Here is an 18,898-nt window from a genome sequence, read left to right as displayed (position 1 = left end):
GGGAACCAAACTAATTACCTGAGGAATGAACAGAATGTTCTCAGTCATGAACCAGCAAGACAGCTGTCATTACTGACAGCAGTGGAATACACGGTCATAACCCCTTTCATGAGCAGAGGTTAACCGCAGGACTAATGAGGCATTGTAGTGCTGACAACGAAAGCAAGGCTTAGAACAATACCAACCAATTACCACTGTGCTATTTTCAATTGCCCTCACGGCTGTTCTTTTAGAGGCCAGGTTCTTACAGTGTTACTCATACCCCTGACCCATGGGGCCATAGTCTGAGCTTGGGAAATAGATGGTGGTGCCAGGCGTGAGGAATAAGGATTTTCAGGGATGCTCCGTATCACTCCAGTTGTGATCGCTTATGTAATGAGCAACGTGCCCCGTGCACTGCCCCAATTCTCTTGAAACCAAAGTGCAGTGCCACTGAGCTTCAGTCAAGTTGCAACAACACAACAGTTTGGCTTGGTCCAAAACTAAATTATCCTCCCAAGTTGGGTAAAAATTGCTGTCAAAACCTTGCCAGTGCTGCTGTCGCTGATGGAATTTGCAAGAAAAATGGTGTGGGTGGAATTTCACTCAAAAAACGTCTGTCTTCTTGTCACCTCGTGGCACCCCTGCAATGCAAATATTAATAAACGGGGAGGTAGGCGCCACACAGCAGCCAGCTCATGTTGAAGGGCCTTGGCTTGGGACGTTCGTCTGTTGCGTCTCTTGCCCAGGCAGCATGGTGGGAGTGTACAACACGCAGCGCTTGGTGGGTGACAACCTGGCAGGTGGACTTGGAGGCGGGTGTATCCTTCCCTGGGAAAACGCCATCCCAAAGGCAAAGACGGGGGCTTCCAGGTGTTATATGAGCCCCAGAGTGTCCATGGCAAGAGCTAGGGAGGGTGTGAGTTCTCTGGGGATGAGGGAAATTCCATCAACTCTCCTCCTTCCATTCGAGGGCTGGACTTTGACAAGGGGCTCGCGAGATCCCTGCCTGTTTCATCTGAAACCCCCCAGTTAGGGACAGGAGAGGAGATGAAGGGAGTTTCCGATGAAGGGTTCCGTTTTGGGGCTCATGGCCGTGCCTATGCAGGACTGGGATGTCACATCCCTTGCTCTGCACATTATTTAACTCCCTGAAGGCCTGGGTAAGACGGATTAGAGACTGAATAAGGCCCACGGGTTTTCATGCCAGTGCTGTGGGGATGGTTGGAGCATTAAGCATTCCGTAAGCTCTTGACAAGCCTCTGTTTGTACAGCTGCTGCAATGCCTGCTTTCTCCCCTGCAACAGGCTGTCCTTTCTTCTTGCATGTAAAGACTGCAGCAGGCCAAACACAGAACCAGGGGCTGGACACCAGCTGCAGAACTGGCAAAGCAACCCTGGTAGGTGCTAGAGGAGCGGGAGGGCGGGGAACCGGGCAGCAGTTAGCTGTGTGTTAAATAAAGCACCACTCCCCATCTTTTCTATGGAGACTCTAGTGCACTGACGCGGGGGAGGAGTTGTCTCTTCCTTCTGAAGCCAGTGGGAGTTGAGGGCAGCCAGCATGCTCAGAAGTGCTCAGGACTTTGTCAGAATTGTGCCCGGAGGTGTCCCTGCTCAGCAAAGCACTTCAGTGTATGCCCGAGTGCCTGGCTGAACAAGGACGGGGTAATCAGAGGAGCTGGGCTCTGTTCGCCTGGGGGCAAGTCCCTTCATCTCTATGAAGTCTCCCTTTCTGTCAAAAGGGTATAATGCTACTGCCCCAGCGTTGGAAAGGGCTGTGAGATCCTAAGGTGAAAGGGGCCACACACAGTCCTCAATTCTTCACCTGCCTTCCATCGAGTAACCCTGAGTTATACGAACACGGTATATCAGAGGCAGCACAGGCTATAACTAAGGTTGCCTTATGCTTGCCATTATAAAACCCTGGAAAGGAAGTGGCTAGAAACAATATTATGTGATTATGTAATTAAAGATAACCTGTAATGCATGTGGACAGGGTGGCTGAATGAAGGTTGCACAGGCAGCCTTCTCTCTGGCATTGCCTGATGTTTGAGCGCTTAACTGTGCAACCTTAATAACGTTCTTTTAATCCGGTGCTTTGGATATAACGTATATTCCACTGCAGCTGCAGTGCTACGATTCTAGTACTGTAAATGCCAATCGTATTAATGGAAGCTTCAGCAAAGCCCACAGAATCCTTTACATTCTTTGTCAAAACAAAACAAAAACCCCATCATCCTTGTATATTGCAGAAGATGGGGCTTCAGCCGCCTTTTGCATTTAAAAATACACCCAATCAGCATGTCCCGTACCGAGAGGGCCTTGCTCAAAAAGACACTGTGGGGTTCCCGGGGCTTGCTGCAGTTAAAGTTTCAGACCTTGGCTGAGCTTTGCCGACCTCATTGGCCTTGTCTTCGCTAGGAAAAAAAAGGTATGTTGTGCCCTCATGTTCATTTCCCTGTGTTTGCTATCGTGGCTGGATACCGCCTCTTTTTTCCTAGGACAATGCACCCTTGAAGTCTACACAGCTGCAGCTGAGATCTCATGAGAACAAGCTCTGTTGTCAGCCGTGTTGCTCTAGTTGGGGTGGGAACAGAAACGTGGCCGCACAAAGGCTAATTCCCTGGGGGAAAACTCCCCCTACTCCCACTGTGCTCCTCAAACTAGAGTGGTTTGTCCCCAGCTGATTTTTAAAGAGGAGCGCATGGCAGAGATAAACACGCCCCCCCCCCCCCACTCTCTACAGAAACGAAGGAGTGAAACCTCGTTGAGAGTGAGGGCTTGAGTAAAATGAAAACATTCAACCACCTGCCACCCCTGCCCTGCTTGGCAGCTGTGCAGCGGGTGGAGTGACCCACTGCATTGCATGCACTCCACCCTAAATACCTGGAAAGGAGAGCCAGTCACAAGCGACCAGGAGAGCTTAGCTGGTTCCTGCCCTGCTGCCGAGAGAGCAGGCTGGATGCTGTAGTTTTCATCTGCCCTTTAACCAATTGGCTGATGGGCCCGTCCCTTTCACTGTAACCCTCCAGCTGTTGTTGGTGGCACTATTTCAGCAAGAGGGACAGTATGGAGATGGGACAATTGCACGTGTGAATAAACACTACTGCATTGAGCTACACTCACAGAAAGGCTGGGATCTGAACCTGCTGGCTTCATGCGATGCTTTCCCTTGGTAGGATTTCTGAAAGCCTGGCCAGAGCTCGTTTTTAGATCAAGCATAATAAACAAGCATTTAGTTTGCAAATAACATTGCAAATAACAAATTTTAGTGTAGTAATAGTAATTATTACTATTACTTAGCTCGTATACGCCAATTATTACTGGCATAGGGCTGCTTAGCAGACTAAAGACCTAACCTTCCTGCTCCCTCTTCCCTTGGTCTGATTTGCAGAGATCCACATGCAAGTGTGCATATGCACACACACACACTCCCCTGCCTTCCAGGTATGTTGACCTCAGAGTCTGAGAATCACAGTTCTGGATGGAACAGGATTTCACTGTAGCAAGGCAGATTCTCTGTTTCTCTGCTGGAAATGGCTGGCTTTTTGTTTACCGATATAACTCCAGGGTTGTAAAGAACACTCTTATCGCTTCCAACCGTCTCTGTTCAAGCAATAAGACTTGTGATGCAGTTTGGTTTTTTTTTTTTTTTTAATTTAAACAGCGATGAGTATCTCTGAGACTCTCATTCCTGGGAGTTAGCTGTAAACTTGTTTGCAAACTGATTTAGATCCTCACAACCGATGAATGTTTTAAGTGGAGCACAAGTGACAGCTGCTTTGAGGCTAGTGGACCTATGCTCTGATCTCCAGTTGATTAGGCATTTGGACAGGGAGGCAGGGAATGCAGAACATGCTAACTGATCTCTCAAGGTAAGTAAGGCAAAGTGGGACTCCAATATTCCTTTCTTAAGCAGTCTTAGAAGAGGTGATGTGTCCTAGGTGATAGAACAACGGCCTGGAACTCAGGAAACCTGCTTTCTAGTTACAGCTCTGCCACTGGCCTGCTGGGCAAGTCACTTCGCTTCCCTCTGCCTCAGTTTCCTCACCTGAAAAATGGGGATTGTGTTATTGCTCACCTTTGTAAAGTACTTTGAGAGCTTTGACAGCTGGGTAACAGCCACCACCAGAGGCTTTCATACCACCTTCCCCCAAGATCCCAACTGGTTAGAGTGTGAAGCAACAGGACAGCACTGACTCTCTTTGACTTATTAAAAATGCAGAAATTATTAACAGAAATGTCAGTGATTTACTTGTGCAATTCCTAAGGCGAGGGTGGGCCTTCGTCTTGCCAGATAGTAAATAGCGCAGCTCTCGACATGGCATGCAGCGCCATTCAAACACTCTTTACTGGGATTTTGGTAAATACCAGAATCATTAGACAGCTCTCTCCTCCTCCCCACAATGCTGAGGTTGGTAGATACCGCATCAGGCAGGAGCGCACTCACTTTCCATGTCAGAGGCCAGCAATCCATGCCCAGAGCAAGGTGAAAGCCTTCAAACCAGAATAAGCCACAGCCACTGTGGGCACTGATTCGTCGTATGGGAAAAGTCCGGCGGAAGAAATAAACTGCTTGTTCTAGGCAGCAAATGCTAATGTAAAGCATAGGAGAAAACAGACAGTACCCTTGACTAGGAAGTTACTAAGGGGCAAAATTGTAGAAGCCAGGAGGCAGGGGAGAGGCAAGTGGTGGTGGAAGGGATACTGTTATACTGTATGGGAGTTGGGGATGGGCTGAGGGGCAGAGAGCCAACACAGGAGAGCTACAGGCCCTGAGGAACTCTGAGGGTTGGACTGGTGAATCTGCCACAGCAGGGATCTGCCATTCTACATTCCTTCCCCCACCTGTGTGCGTGTGTACGGCTGGAGCGTGCACAACTCCTGGATCGCAGCTGGACGCGGAGCGAGATTCTATCACTCTCCCTGTGTAAGCGAGGATTTCGAATGAGAGGTTTAGAGCTAGGGAACGGCTGGCTTAGAGGGTGCTTTACCATCCTTTGTCCTACAGATAAATCCCTGTGAAGGGGGAAGAAACTGCAAGCACCAGCTAAGATGACTTTTCTAAATGTCCTCCGTAAAAGGCAGAGACGTTCTCAATCAGTAACCAGCGTTATTCTTTCTTTCAGCCCAGGCATGTGGCTGAATTTGTGGAGGGTTTGTGGGCCCCCTCCTGGTATTGGGGAAGCCCTGTCAATAATGCAGTAATAAGAGTCACTGGGTTAGTGCCTGGAGCTTTCACTGCGCAGGAATCCTACGGATTAGCCCAGAACCTTTGGCTCTGTGCACGGTGAGAGACGAGCCACCACGACAGTGTCTGCCACACACACATGCAGTTTAACAGCTGGGGCGCAGGATTTGCCGAGCTGACTCCTGGCCTTTATCTAACTCAGCAGAAAGCGATATTGACCCAAGCACCTGGCCCCCTTATCACCGGTTTCTGCCACTCCCTCACATCAAATCGTGTACACAGTTACTCTGCACCAGCGAGATCAGTGCGCCCTCCAGCAGAGATAAAACGGGCCCGCAGGTGGCTCGTCCCGCAGAGGCTGAGCATATTCAGTCGGGGGCTAGCTGCTGCTAGTGCGTGGCCTGGGATTAGTGCTAAATATAGAGCTGCAGCCAGTGAAAGGTGGCGTCAGCGGCTGAACTGCAATAAAAGCAGCGGTGCAGATGTTAAAGATGTCTCGGTCCTAGGCAGGTGCGCACTGTGGTTGGCAGAAGGCTGGTGATACAAGCAGGAATGGGAGATGGGCTGCACCTAAGAAGTGGGTGGGAAGGGCAGTGTCTATGAGAGTGTCACCCCCCCAGTAAGATGCTACTCTCAGTAGGGGGGAAAAAAACCCTCTTTCTTTTCTTCCCCACGTCCAGACATGGGCCGAGCCCAGACGGAATTCAGTTCTAAGGGCTAACAAAGAACAAAATGGAGCCTGTTGGTTTTGCCCTGCAGGGATTGCCTGGCTGGCTCAGCCCCAAGGACCAGCTAGCACGTTAGCCTGTCACCAACAATGGCTGGTACCAGCTGCCTCAGGGTAGGGCGAGAAATCGTGCAGTGAGATTATGGGTTAACATGCCCACAGAGAAAATGAATCTTCCTAAGCACCTTTAGGTTCAAAGTCTTTTTAGGCCAGAAGGGACCAGTGGATCATCTAGTCTGGCTTCCTGTACAACACAGGTCATTACCTTTGGCATAGAGCCTGAAGCAGGCAGGTTTATAGCTTTCCAAAACACTCATTAATACTTTATTATGACAACACTGTTGGGGAAGCAGCGTCTAGAGCACTGGACTGGGGGGGACAGATTCCCTGGCTAATATTTCTGGTTCTGGCTGCTGGGTGACCTTGGACAAGTCCCGGCCCCTTCGGCGCCTCCCCCTCCCCGCTCTAGAATATGGGTGTAATGAGCCTGACGTCCTTCGCAATGTGCTTTGAGATCTACTGCTGAAAAGCACTATAAAAGCTAGGGTTTATTATCTAGATAAAATAGCGAAACCCTGGCCAACTCCTGCTAAAGGGCTGTGGACCTCAGTGTCATAATGTTGCCAGCTAACTGTTTAGTGTGTGAGAAAAACTTTCCTTTTAGCAGGGTTGTGTGTTCACACTACAATCGGATGCCCTGGCCCCTCGCGCATTAGCTGGAGTGACCCCCCCCCCCAACCCCCGGGAGCCCCTCGCTCCACTGCCTCCGGGGACTGACTCCTGCCCCACTGTGCCTGCTTTCCCCAGCCTGCCCCCCCCCCCCGAAACTCAGGGAAATGACCCCCCCCCCCCAAAAAAAACTGCCCGATTGCCCCACCCCAGCCCTTCACTCCAGGGCCCGCCCTACCACCCCCAAGACCTGATTTCCGCCTCCAGCCCCTCACACCCAGGACTGACCACCCCCATCCCACTGTGCCCCAATTCCCTGACCCCTCACACAGCAGCTCAAGCCCCTGCTGCACATTGCCCCACCCCAGCCCCTTGCTCTGTGGACGCCCCCATCCGCCTGTGCCCCAATTCCTCCACTTGGCTGTGCCCCAAGTGGGCAGACTGCCTCAGCTCCTCCCAGCCTGGCGTGGCAGGGGTGGACTGGAGACGAGGGGAGCAAGCTATGGGGGAGAGGAGTGAATTGGGGCCACATCGGAAAATGCGGGGCCTGGTTGAAAGTTGGCAACCCAAACTAAACTCCCAGTCCTGTACCCCACACATGGCACGGCCACTTGGGGGGAGGGTAACGTAAGGTGGAGGCTCAACTTCGCCAGGAGTGGGTCCTGGAGCCCTGCGTCTCTCTCTGGGGAGGCGCATCACCAGACCCTTCCTGGGACCTAACATACCGCCCTCGGCTCTAGGGCCTTACATCAGAAGCCCCCTCCACTCTGTGGCCATGCACCGGGGGTAGCTGCCTTGGGTAGGGGCACCTTGGCTCCATGATGCTGTACATCCACTAGCCCCCCCCCACCCCCCCCCCCGGTTTCTGCAGAGTTGGGGGGGCGGTCTCTTGCTTCTTTCAGGCAGCGCTGATGCATCCTCTGCCCCTCAGTGGAAGCATTCAGAGTCCACTCTGGAAAGGCCCCCATCAGGGAGTTTTCGCCTCTGCCTCTCCCTCCCAAATGGTCAGAGGCCGGGGGGGGGGGGGGCGGGCCAAGTGTAATCAGCCTGGTGCCCTCATCCGTGCAGCCGGATCGTTTCCTAGTAAAGCTTCAATTAATCAGGGTTTCCGCACGTCATAATGTAAGGGCGACGATGCTGGGCTTTGCTGATTAATAGCAATAACAATGACAATCCAATGCCGTCAATTAAACAGCACAAACATTAAGAAGGGTTTTTAAAAACCCCAACAATAGAGCATAGTGTGTCAGGGCATTTTATACACTGTGGTGCAGGGGGGGAGCCAGCCTGCACATCTTGCTCTTTGCATTTAAATAGCGCCATTATTGCCATGACCAGCTGCTTGCTTCCCTTCCTTGCAGCAGGAACCCCATCCACAGAGGAAATGTATGGGGTGAGCAAAAGGGGCTGCAACAGGTGGCTGGCCACACAGCTAAGTGGGCTGCTTGGCCACCTTATTCCTGCTGTAATAGATCCAGTCTCGTCTGACCCAGCCAAAAAAGTGGGCTGGCACAGGGGAATTATAGAATTAATGCTGGGGGGGACACGACGGAAGGAACCGTTCATTCCCTGTCTTGAAGATTAATTACAGCTTAAATGCTGCTAGAGCTGCCTTTACAGGATTTAGGAGCAGAATTTGCATTTCACTCCTTGCCTATCGTTTTCTTTAAGCCCTACCGGTTCTTCTTCTCCAGCAAAAGCATGTGCCGTGGATTTAAGAAGAGCTGCACTTGCAGAGAAGAGGACAAGCCGCTGGATTGACTCACCAGGCCCGACTGCCTGCAGGGATTTTCCATGGTGCAGCGCTGTATTTTTTTTCCCTACTGTTTTTTTGTGGGTTGTGTTGAGCCTCCTGTTCTTGTCCAAACACTGGCTTTGGCCCACCCTTACTTGAGCCTGAAATTAACACAGATATCTGCTTGATCTCTTGACTGATACTTCAGCATCCTTGCCGTTCCCATAGCTCTCAGCGTCTCAGCACTGGCTGGCTATCTATGGGTGACCATGGTTGCTAGTTTGTTGCTGCGTCTCCTGCTGGTGTCTCACGTCCTAAAGTCTAGAAGGTGACTTGGACGCCACACCCTCTCCAGTGGAAAAAGACCACTCCAAATGCCCTTGGGGAGGCTCTGTTGTACTCACATGGCGCCATAGTCTGTGCGCCTGACAAGCTTTGATGTATTTATCCTCACAACCCTACCTGGGTTGTGCTGTTATCCCCATTGTACAGACAGGGGCACAGCAAGCCTAACTGGCTTACGTACGGTCACACACAAAGCCTGTGGCTGAGCAGGGAATTGAACACCAGTTTCTTCACAGCGGCACCCTAACCACTAGACTATCCTGCCATTGGGCTATGCACACAGGCCTGAAGGCCGTACACTTGCTTCCTCCCTGATGCGGTGATGTGCTTTGCATACCACACCCCTAGCTCAGGGCTGAGTCTAAAGGCACCAACTAGTCTTCTGTTGATAAGAACATCCTGACTGTATCATTAACAGTTCAGCCTCCATCAGCTGCTCACGGTGTTTGAGGTGACGGTACCTTCCAAGCCATGTCTTTTTTTCAGTAAGACTGAAAACCTAGTGCTATTTTCTTTACAGTTCCTCATAGCTATTGCCCCATCCTGAACCCTCGTCCCCCTCCCCATGCTGATTAGCTAGTTAATAAATGAGCCAGGAAAGTTATAACGCCAGCAGATTTCAGCTCCTCGTGTTAAAGAAGTATCAAAATGAAAACCCCTTTGCAGGCTCTCTCTTGTTTTCCTAAAAAAAACTAGAAAGCCCCAGTGGTGCATCTGTAAGGATGGAGCATCATCCCTGACTTTGAATCTCCTGGCTTGTATCGGGCTGAGTTGCAAATGCTGTGCCAACATTGGGAGGTGGGGGGTGTTAAATTTAATTTCCTTGTTTGATTTTTGTGTCTTTAAAAAAGAAAGAGGAGGAAACAAAAAGCTAATTTTTCTAGTGCTGTTGTGGAATACCAAGTATGGTTCAGCATGCTCCTTAATCTGTCACACAATCGCTTAGTTAAGATGCGTGCTATTCTCCTCGGAAATTGATGAACAATAATTAACTACAGATGTTCAGTTAGTGCTGCTGACAGGTGCCAGGATGATTGGCAGTCCAGGGAGAATTAAATCGACAGCATGAGCAGTGCCAGTCTCGCCAATGTGCCTAAAATCTTGCCCTAGGGGTGGTTTAGTCTCTATAACCCTATCCAGTCCTCGATGGCAGCCAAACTTGTTGGTGCATCAGTTGCAGTTCTGGCTTTTGCAATGTGGAAAATGGGAACTGCCCCAATCTGCACCATACAGGCAGTGGGCAGAGAGGCCTCTCAAATCATTGACGGGGCGAAGTCGGATTTGAACTGGTGACCAAGAGCTAAAAGCACCCCAGCCCACCAGCACAATTGAGGTCTAGCAACGCTGGGGAGATACTGCCTGTAGATTTCTATAGCACATAGAGGCCTAGGTCCAAGACAGGCAAAAGCAGCCATGCAACGCTGCTAGGGAGTTCTCCAGGCAGAAGAAGTCCCAAAGCAGATCGGAGGCGATTGGAGAAATGCCAAAGGAGCACACAGCCTGCCAGCTAGATCAGAATGAGTCTGCATGTTTGGAGGCCGAATCCAGGACACACACACAAGCCAGCAGAGGGTTTTGGAATTATGGAGCATTTTTTAATCTTTGTCTTTAACTAAACACCTCGCCTTCCTCTAATTGGAAAGGATAGCCTGATGTAAATGGGGAGGCTAGGGTATTACACAGGCTCCTACCTGACTAGAATGAGGTATACTCCTTCCCCTCCGCCCCATTTCAATGCAACGTGGAGGAAAATGGCTTATCTAAATTATACAGCTGTATATTTGCAAGGGAAATTACTTCCCTCTCAACTCCTTTGTCCGCTCTCCACCCATGCCAGCACTGAGGCTGAATATATTACTCTAAGCACAGAGGTTTGTGGTCAGTTTTAATGGGTCAAACGTACATTCACACCCGCAGCATTAGACACCTGAAGCAAAACTGTTGCTATCTATACTGGGCGGCCGGGCGGGGCTGCAACCAAACTGTAAACCCTGTATACACTGGACCTGGTTTTTCACTGGAGTAAGTTTTTCACTGGAATAAGACCATCCTCCCAAGGCTACATCTTTAGTGAAATAGAGAAATGCTGGAGACAGAATGGAAACCCTTCCAGAGTCAATGTGGTCTCCTGGTAAGCAGGGTTTGGATGGGGTTTCAAAACAGCAGTATGGGCCTGCCTGGGATTAGAAATGAGCCCAGAGCTTTTGTGCAAATCACACCTGAATCCAGGCGTTCACACATAAAGTCAGTTGGCGACAGATTTAAAGCCAAGAAATAATTCAGCCGAAATGCCCTCCTAGGAAGAAGAGCCGCATTGTTTGGAGGAAGCATCTTGCAACTGTCACCAACACTGTCTCAGAGCAGAGTCTGACACTTGCCACCGCACCTGAAAGAAAAGTGCCTCATTAACCGGTAGCATTTTTGCATCTTTTTTTACTATACCTTCAGAAGGAGACCAGTCCACCAAGAGGTCTTCAGGATCTCAGGGCCACTTCTAGGGATACTGTGCAAAGCTCATCTCTCTTAGGGTCTGATCCAAAACCCACTAAGAAGTTGACACTGCGCTGACTTCAGTGGGTTTTGTCTCTGGCTGCATGGGTTTCACCAAACATTTTCCATCCATCTGGGGTCATATGGATTCACACTAGAACCAGACCCTTTATTTGAATGCCCCTTGTTAAACTGAGGTATAGGTACAGGGCAGGAGAGGCACCTTGGACCGCATCTCCCCTTCCCTCCCCCCCCTCCCATGGGTGTAGGTATCAAGTTCACACCAGCAACCTGCTTATGGCTTTGAAAGAATTTTGTTTCAGAGGCAATGCTCAGAGACCCACCACATGGGCTTTGCTATGTGGCAGGCTACAGTATGACAGAGGCACAGAGTACTAGGACTTCCTGGGCTTAGGCACGTCTATGCTGCATTCAGCACGCCAGGTTCCTACATCATGGATTCTCATCAAAAGCATCGCTAGCTCTCTGCGAATGGCCATGTGAACCGGCTGGGCTAGTGGCTAGATTGAGCAGTGGTGGCAGATTTGGTACACGGGCTGTTTTGCCTGACTGCCGCCTACAGGGGTTGGCATTATGCATTGCATCACTTGGTTGCTGTAGTTTCTGAGCTCCTGGGGCAGGGGGGGTAGACGGGTTGAGGTGTGAACATATTTCAGACTGATTGAGAGACATGGTGAGGATAGCGACCAGCTTCATAAAGCACTTGGAGATCTAAAGGTGAAAAGGCCTCTAGAAGAGAGAAGTATATTTATTAAGCATTAAGGTTTAAAATGACTTGTCCTTATTTCTTTACCTGTTGAAATCCTTCTCTTGCCTGTTTCGGCCAACAAAAATTTTCCACTGTTCTTCCTGCGCTTTTGCAACACTCGGCCCCTCATGAGCTTCTTCATGGTTGGAGAAGCATGGGTCTGTGCCTAGCAACCATTTGCATGAGAGACCTAAATTAGTGCTTTGCCCATTTTCTATTCACAGCTCTGTCCCTCCACCTTCCTCAGCCCATAACAACCCTTGCTAGTCCAGTCCTGGACCTCTCCTGAGCTCAGAGGTCACTCGTCCCCAATCGACTCATTGAGCGTTGTGCTTATGTGACGTGGAGCCCATCTGTGACTAGAAAGAGCCTATCCAACCAAGAGCTCCAAGCTGTGGTTTGGGCCAGAAGGCTTGCTGTCTGCCAAGTGACTGGAAGCTCCATAAATCAAAGAACTTGGGTTCCTAACGGCCTAGGGTTCTTTTGAAAATCCCAGCCTTAGCCTGTATAACTGGAACCTGAACAATCATCTCTGCAAAGCCCAGGTATCCACACTAATACATTCTTCAAGTCCTAGATAAGCCTGCACAAACTCAACGTAAAACCTAGGCTGCGCTGCAGGTTTTTCGAAAGCCCTGCTCAGGAATCCAGAAGGGAAAGACGGACCCATGACATCAAAATACCCAGAAGCTTCACCTACAAACGATACCAAAGTGAAATTCCAAAACGTATGAGAGAGAATCCAAAACACAGTGTGACACTGGCCACTGGACAATGACCACTGCCATGTGACGGGGGTCATATGACTGGGGGCAGGATATAAAGATTAATCTCTTCCCAACTATCCAGTGTGTCACACCCTTATTATACCAAGGAAGTTGTTTGTCTCTGTGGTGAGAGCAGTAACGGAAGTGTAATAGAATCCTCTACCTCTCCTACTCTGGCTGGTTCTTTAGCGAAGACAGATGCAACATGTGGTGCCATCTGATGTGCATGATGTTCAGTAATATTTAACCTTCTTATCATTTTGACAGCCATTCCCACTGCCCCATTTACAAGCTCTCCCCATTCTCTCAGAATCAAGCTGCATTCTGCTTCCTACCCTCAACAGCCATGAAACGTCTCATCAACAGAATCACTCATCACCAGCAATAGAGAGAGCTAACTAAATGTAAATACCACACGCTCAATCCACCAGGCAGATTGGAGCGCAGCTCACGTTCGCTTAGTGCACTGGTTCTGCAATGCTGGCACTGGGCTGCTACGGTAATACTGGAAATAATCATCATCCCAGTGGTCTGATTTCAAATGGAAGCTGTGTCTTTGTAACTTGGACTAAAGCACCAGGGAAGTTTGTGTAGGGAACTGTCCTACAGTGATGGGGTCTTATGTCCCAAAATAGTCTCCCATCTTGAACTTCAGTCATTCCATGACTGATGGCTTTTTATTATTTTATTTTGTAAAGCTCTTTGTTAACCAAAAATCACCAACGTGTGGCTAGAGATAAATGGCAGCTTCTTGCTCAACAAATCTGCCCCAGGGTGTTTGTGTCATTTAGTTTGGCTGACAAAACCAAGCTGTTATCTGGTCTGTAGGCTCAGCAGAGCCGATATCACGATGGCACAGAGAGTCTGGGCTGCTGTGTTCATATTGTCAGCTAAATTGCACCTGCAGAATATTCATTATTTGGGTGCTGTAAACCACAGTTGGGTGGTCAGATCTAGCCAGAGTGTGGGGTAATAAGAAAATTGAAACCTCAGCCTAGTTTACAAGTAAGAAGCTAATTTGATCTGGAGTCACAGGGAGAGACTAAATAGGGAATTGCATCATGGCTGTAATCACACTTCAGATTGAATTTGTGAGCCACGGCAGTAATTCAGTCTCTTCGGGGATTTCTTTTACCAACAATTGGATACTCTTAACTCCATCACAGAGACCAAAGCGAATCTTGCCCCTCATCTCTGAAAGCAGCAGCCGGGGTGTGATTCTGCTTGGGGAGGAGGAGGAGATTTGCTCCACTGAAATACCTGCCGCACAAGTGATTTTGAGAGCAAGCCGGATGGAGCTGCAAACATGCAGCTTCACAGACCTTTCTCTGCAAAGTCAGTGGAGCTAGGCTGATTTACACCAGCGGCGGATCTGGCCCAAAGTGTTATAGGCCCCAGCTTTGGAGAGCATTTAAGTGCATGCTCAAGTGCGTTTCTGAACGGGGAACTTAATTTGTGCCTAGACCAAAATCAAATGAAAATACAGCCAGCACATCCACATGCAGGAGAACCAAATGCAGGAGCTTGTTTAGAAGTCATCAGGAGCATGCATCATGGGCTGTAAAGCACAAATATTGCTTACAATAGCTCACCTTATACACTGAAACAGACCTTACACAAATGCATTGGTACATACGTGCCCGATGCGCATCAGCTCCATTTCTTCTCTAGTGTGTTACAAAATAACCCCACACTTCAGGCCTGTAAACTGGGGAGGAGGGATGCTGGTGACGTCTGTTCACATCGTAACAGCTGTTTACTGCAAAATATAAACCGGTTACAAGGAAGAAATCCACACACAGAGCAGGGGAAGTTTATTGGCATTTCTGACATCAATCAACGCTTTCCTGGCACCCTTCAAATGAAATATTATAAAGGATGACATAGTAGACACTTTGAACTGATTTTACGTAACACTTTATTATGACCATTCAGCCAGATAAAATAGTTATGGAAACTACAAGGTGTATCAGAAAAGGAAGGGGAAAGGAGAGAGTGGAGTGTGTCAATACCAGGTCTTGCCCTCTGCCTTCTGCCCCACCCCACAAGAAACAAACACAATTGCCAAGCACATGGCCTTCCTTCAAGATAGGCAGAAGGAAGCAACCGATACTGAATATTACAGATGGTGGTGGAATAACAGGCAATAAAATGAATGGGACAAACCTTCCTGCATGCTTAGAGTCATTTATGGGCTAGCTCTGTTCTGTCGGAAGTATCGCAGCTAGGAAACTTTCCCGGACACCAGATCAACAAGGAAGGATTTAGGCTGGGGTAGTGTTTAGTAGACAGAGATGCATTAGAGCGCCAATGATAGGTTTAACTGCAGTATATTATTCAACCACTAGTTGTGTGCGTGTGGGACAGAGTTCTAGTAAACAAAGGGGACAAAGATGGAATTTGAGCCATGTGGAGGACTTGGCCCTAGCTTAAATCTCTGGTGTAGTTTTCTCAGATTGCTTGCTTCCTGCCTCCTTTCCAGAGTTTCAGTTCTTCCAGATGCAGCCAGTCTGCCCACCCCTGCTTCAGCTAAGGAACACTGTGGCAGCCTCATTACACATGATCTGCCATTGAGCCCCACTCAAACTTCTTGGATTAAGATAAAATTCATCATCCAGTGCTAGTCATTTATTTATTAGTAACCACGTGCCTGCCAACATGTCTTACATCAAAAGGGACATGTGAGGAGGAAGAGTGCACTGGTTTTTCTCTTCTTTTGGCCACAAAAATAAAAAGATGAAGTAAGAGAAGAGGGATGGCAGGAGAGGGAAAAAAGTAGGCAAAGGAATTGTCTTTTTTCTTTGTTTTTCTCTTCTGTCCTTTTCTCTTCTCTCTCTCTCAGCACCAACTCTTCCTTTCCTCCACAACATTTTTTCTCTCTTTCCCCCAAATATTGGGAATGGAACTACAGAAAATACACAACATACTTCACACTGAGCTTCATTGTTGTTCAGGCACAAAGTGGAGAATGGCCCCAATGTTCTAACACCAGCCCGGCTAGTAGGAAGAATACATCTAGCAAGGACGTGGTAACTGAGCGCCATTGAGTACTCGTCTTCAAGATTTTTTTTTGGCCAAGGGACACACTGCAAAAAAACTCCATTGTACAATTCAGCTTGAGTTTCATTTTGGGTTTGCCTGTCTGCCGGAAGAACATCTGGCTTGTGAGAACTCATTATTTAAACCTGTAGGGTTGATCTTACCGAGGTTTTGTAAACGCTTCAGAACCTGTGTCACTCTCTGTTCATTAACAACTTTCATTTGCCCTTCCCCAGTCCTGTTTATCATTTTCAGCACCGTGTAGATCAGCGAAGCAGTGATGGGAATTCCAAGACAAGACAAAGAACCAAACCGTATCTGCAACGGTGCCGAGTCATTAAATCATGTGGCCCTTGTATAATTCTCATCTGATCCAGCATTCTTAATATCACATCAGCTCTGAGGTTAGAGCACAGAGGCAAAAATAATTTGTCACAAAACTAATACGCAAAGTCTTTGGATCACACTTAGCTTGTGATGAGTACACACATAACATAGGTTACTACGTGTTTGGATGCATTATCTCATCGGCCAGTGATGCTATTGGCAATCCACACCTGTGACTTCTTGTGCTGTGCTGTTCACCTGACTATGAGTTACATTTCAGGTTTTAGTCTGCTCTCTCTTCAAATGGGCCCTGGCTTATTTTAAACAAAACAACCATGCACACATAGTTGCTATACAGGTTTGGGGCACATTATTTATAAAACATTGGAGCTGTACAAGGCATAAAGGTGCTGAACAAATATACCAACTTGTGTCTTTCCATTTGTATATTCTTTGGGGCTGCAAGTCTAATTGATTATGGATTTGTTTGCAACTTTAGTGGTCATGGAATTGACAGCCCTCCTCTCCCATTGTTACACCGGTGTAGCTCCAGTGGTTTCCATTGTGTTATTCCTGATTTACACCAGCGTAAGAGAGAAGTAAGTCAGGCCCTGAACTGATCTACCTTGTATCAGATAGAACAGAAGCTGAACTCTAAACTTTGACCTTTGGCAATGAGGAAAGTTCTCTCTATGTGCTCATTCATTCTCGGGTCTCTCTGTCAAGACTGCCAACCATGTCAGTTAGTGCCAGTTCTGATAGTGGCTTGTGACATGGCTATTACTCATTGGGAAATTGACTCACACAATTTCACACAAGCCAAGCAGTCATCACAGGGCAACAATTTGTGGTCATTAACGCTGTGGGCTGGATTTGAATCAGCAGCAGATGCTAAACAAGGCTCTGTTTCTCATTACAGCACATCTCATTACAGATGCCTTGAGCCAACTAGTGACCTCAGCTTGACGAATTACATCTCATTTCCTAATACTTTACATGTCGGTAGCTCATTGTATAACACATAAAACAGCTGTAAAACAAGAATTCCTTTCTGTGCACACTTATTTCCAATCTTTGGCAGTGTTGGTATATCTGCTACTGACCACATTTGTGTATCATTTTAAGGCATAGATTAAAGTCATTTGATGGCCATTTAAATGATACACTCAAAATGCTTAGGAAAATACAACTGGTTGGAATCAACAATCCCCCCAACAGAGGATTAGTAGTTCACGCCGTAAGGCAGCGATTGCCTGTTAGTGTAGAGCATATACAAAAGAAGGTTCCACCTCCTATCCTCTCCCCGCTATTTCTGATGTATTTAGTGCTCTGGTGCTCGAGAAACACAACCTACATGTTGGGTGGGAGTGTGAGAAGTGAGTGGTTGGGGTGGAGAGTAGCATTCAACTTTAGAAACAGGGTCATGGCCATGAAAGGACAGTGCAGCAGTGGTATATTTTAGAGGGGAGTGATTGACATCAAAATTTGATAGACAATGACATCACCAGGACCCGGAACTATGAGGTCATAGCCATTTGAAAAGCTGATTGCTTGTACTGCAGCGTTCTGCATTAGCTATCGCCCTTTCAGAAGTAAACTATTCCTTTCCAAAGGGTTTCACAACCTTAATCCCTGTAGGAGTGTAACAGAGGGGAACATTTTAATTTGATGGCTGTGATGGTATAGGGAAGAGAGGTAGCAACAAAGCCAAGGATCTATTTATAAACATTGCTCATTATACAATGAAACTGACAGGGCTACAGCCTAAACCCTCCCACATTAATTTATTACCAAAAAAATACAACCAGCGTGATGGTGAAGTACTAATCCGTTGTAGCAAGTACCTAAGAGTTGCATCATATCGAAAACTGTTGTTTAAAAACAGTTTTCTTTTCCTGCTTTGGGTAAAGGTGCATAATTGCATTTCTGTAATTCAGGCTCTTTTAGAACCAGGCTGGAAAAGCATTCAGATAAATCCCAGTCAGTTAAAAAAAAAAAAACAGGGCAAGGCATGGATTGTAAAATCAGAACGTTTACACCATTTCATTTCTCTCTTCCCAGGGAGTATTACAAATAAATGACAAAGATTCAAAATAGTTGGTATACACATGGATAGACCTCACAGTGTCTTGTGGCAAGGAGAACGTAAGCAAAATTCAAACAAAAATCGAGGCCCTAGGCACATTCCTTAAACCCCACTTCTACCCAGGGCAGCGCTAATGCAGGACTAAACCATCGTCCGGTTTGAGCAGGTACAACTCCTACTAAAGCCAATGGACACTGCATTATTGGAAGACTGTTTTTGTAGTGCAAAAGGTATGCCTGCCTGGGGGTTTGCATTAGATGGCACACTCACATGGCCACACAAATAGTTGAACCTCCCTGCACATGGGCCATCCCGCACTGGCTTGGTGTCTCTCCATTCCACTCCTCTGATCATCTATCTAAGACCCCATTCTTTGTAGCAGTGTAGACGAATTAATGTGCAAGGTGGATGGCAGCTGCTTCAGGTCATAAGCATTAGCTGAGTCATTTGCCTACAAAAAAAAAGCACTGTTTTTCTTCCCCTCCCCCCACACCGCCTCTCTCACCCTGCATTGATTTCTGTTTCAGGACGACTTCCTCCAGTCCCTGAGCTTTTATGATAAGGAAGTTGTAGAATTCCCTTAGCACCCTGTGTATATTTCCCAGAAAGTATCTCCAGGAAACTTTCCCCAGGGAGGAATGAATGCAAGAAAGGCTCAAGAGGCAATCTCAGGACTTTGGCAAAGCGGAGAAGGGGAGGAGTCCTAACCATGTAGTTAGCTGCCCATACAAATTTCCAGACACTAGCCCTACAGTGAAGAACTGCTGCTGTACTT

Source organism: Emydura macquarii, unplaced genomic scaffold (genome assembly GCF_026122565.2).
Source record: "Emydura macquarii macquarii isolate MOO-44397 ecotype Brisbane River unplaced genomic scaffold, CSIRO-AGI_Emac_v2 contig_2768, whole genome shotgun sequence".
NCBI classification, from domain to species: domain Eukaryota; kingdom Metazoa; phylum Chordata; order Testudines; family Chelidae; genus Emydura; species Emydura macquarii.
Note: the sequence above shows the minus strand (reverse complement) of the source record.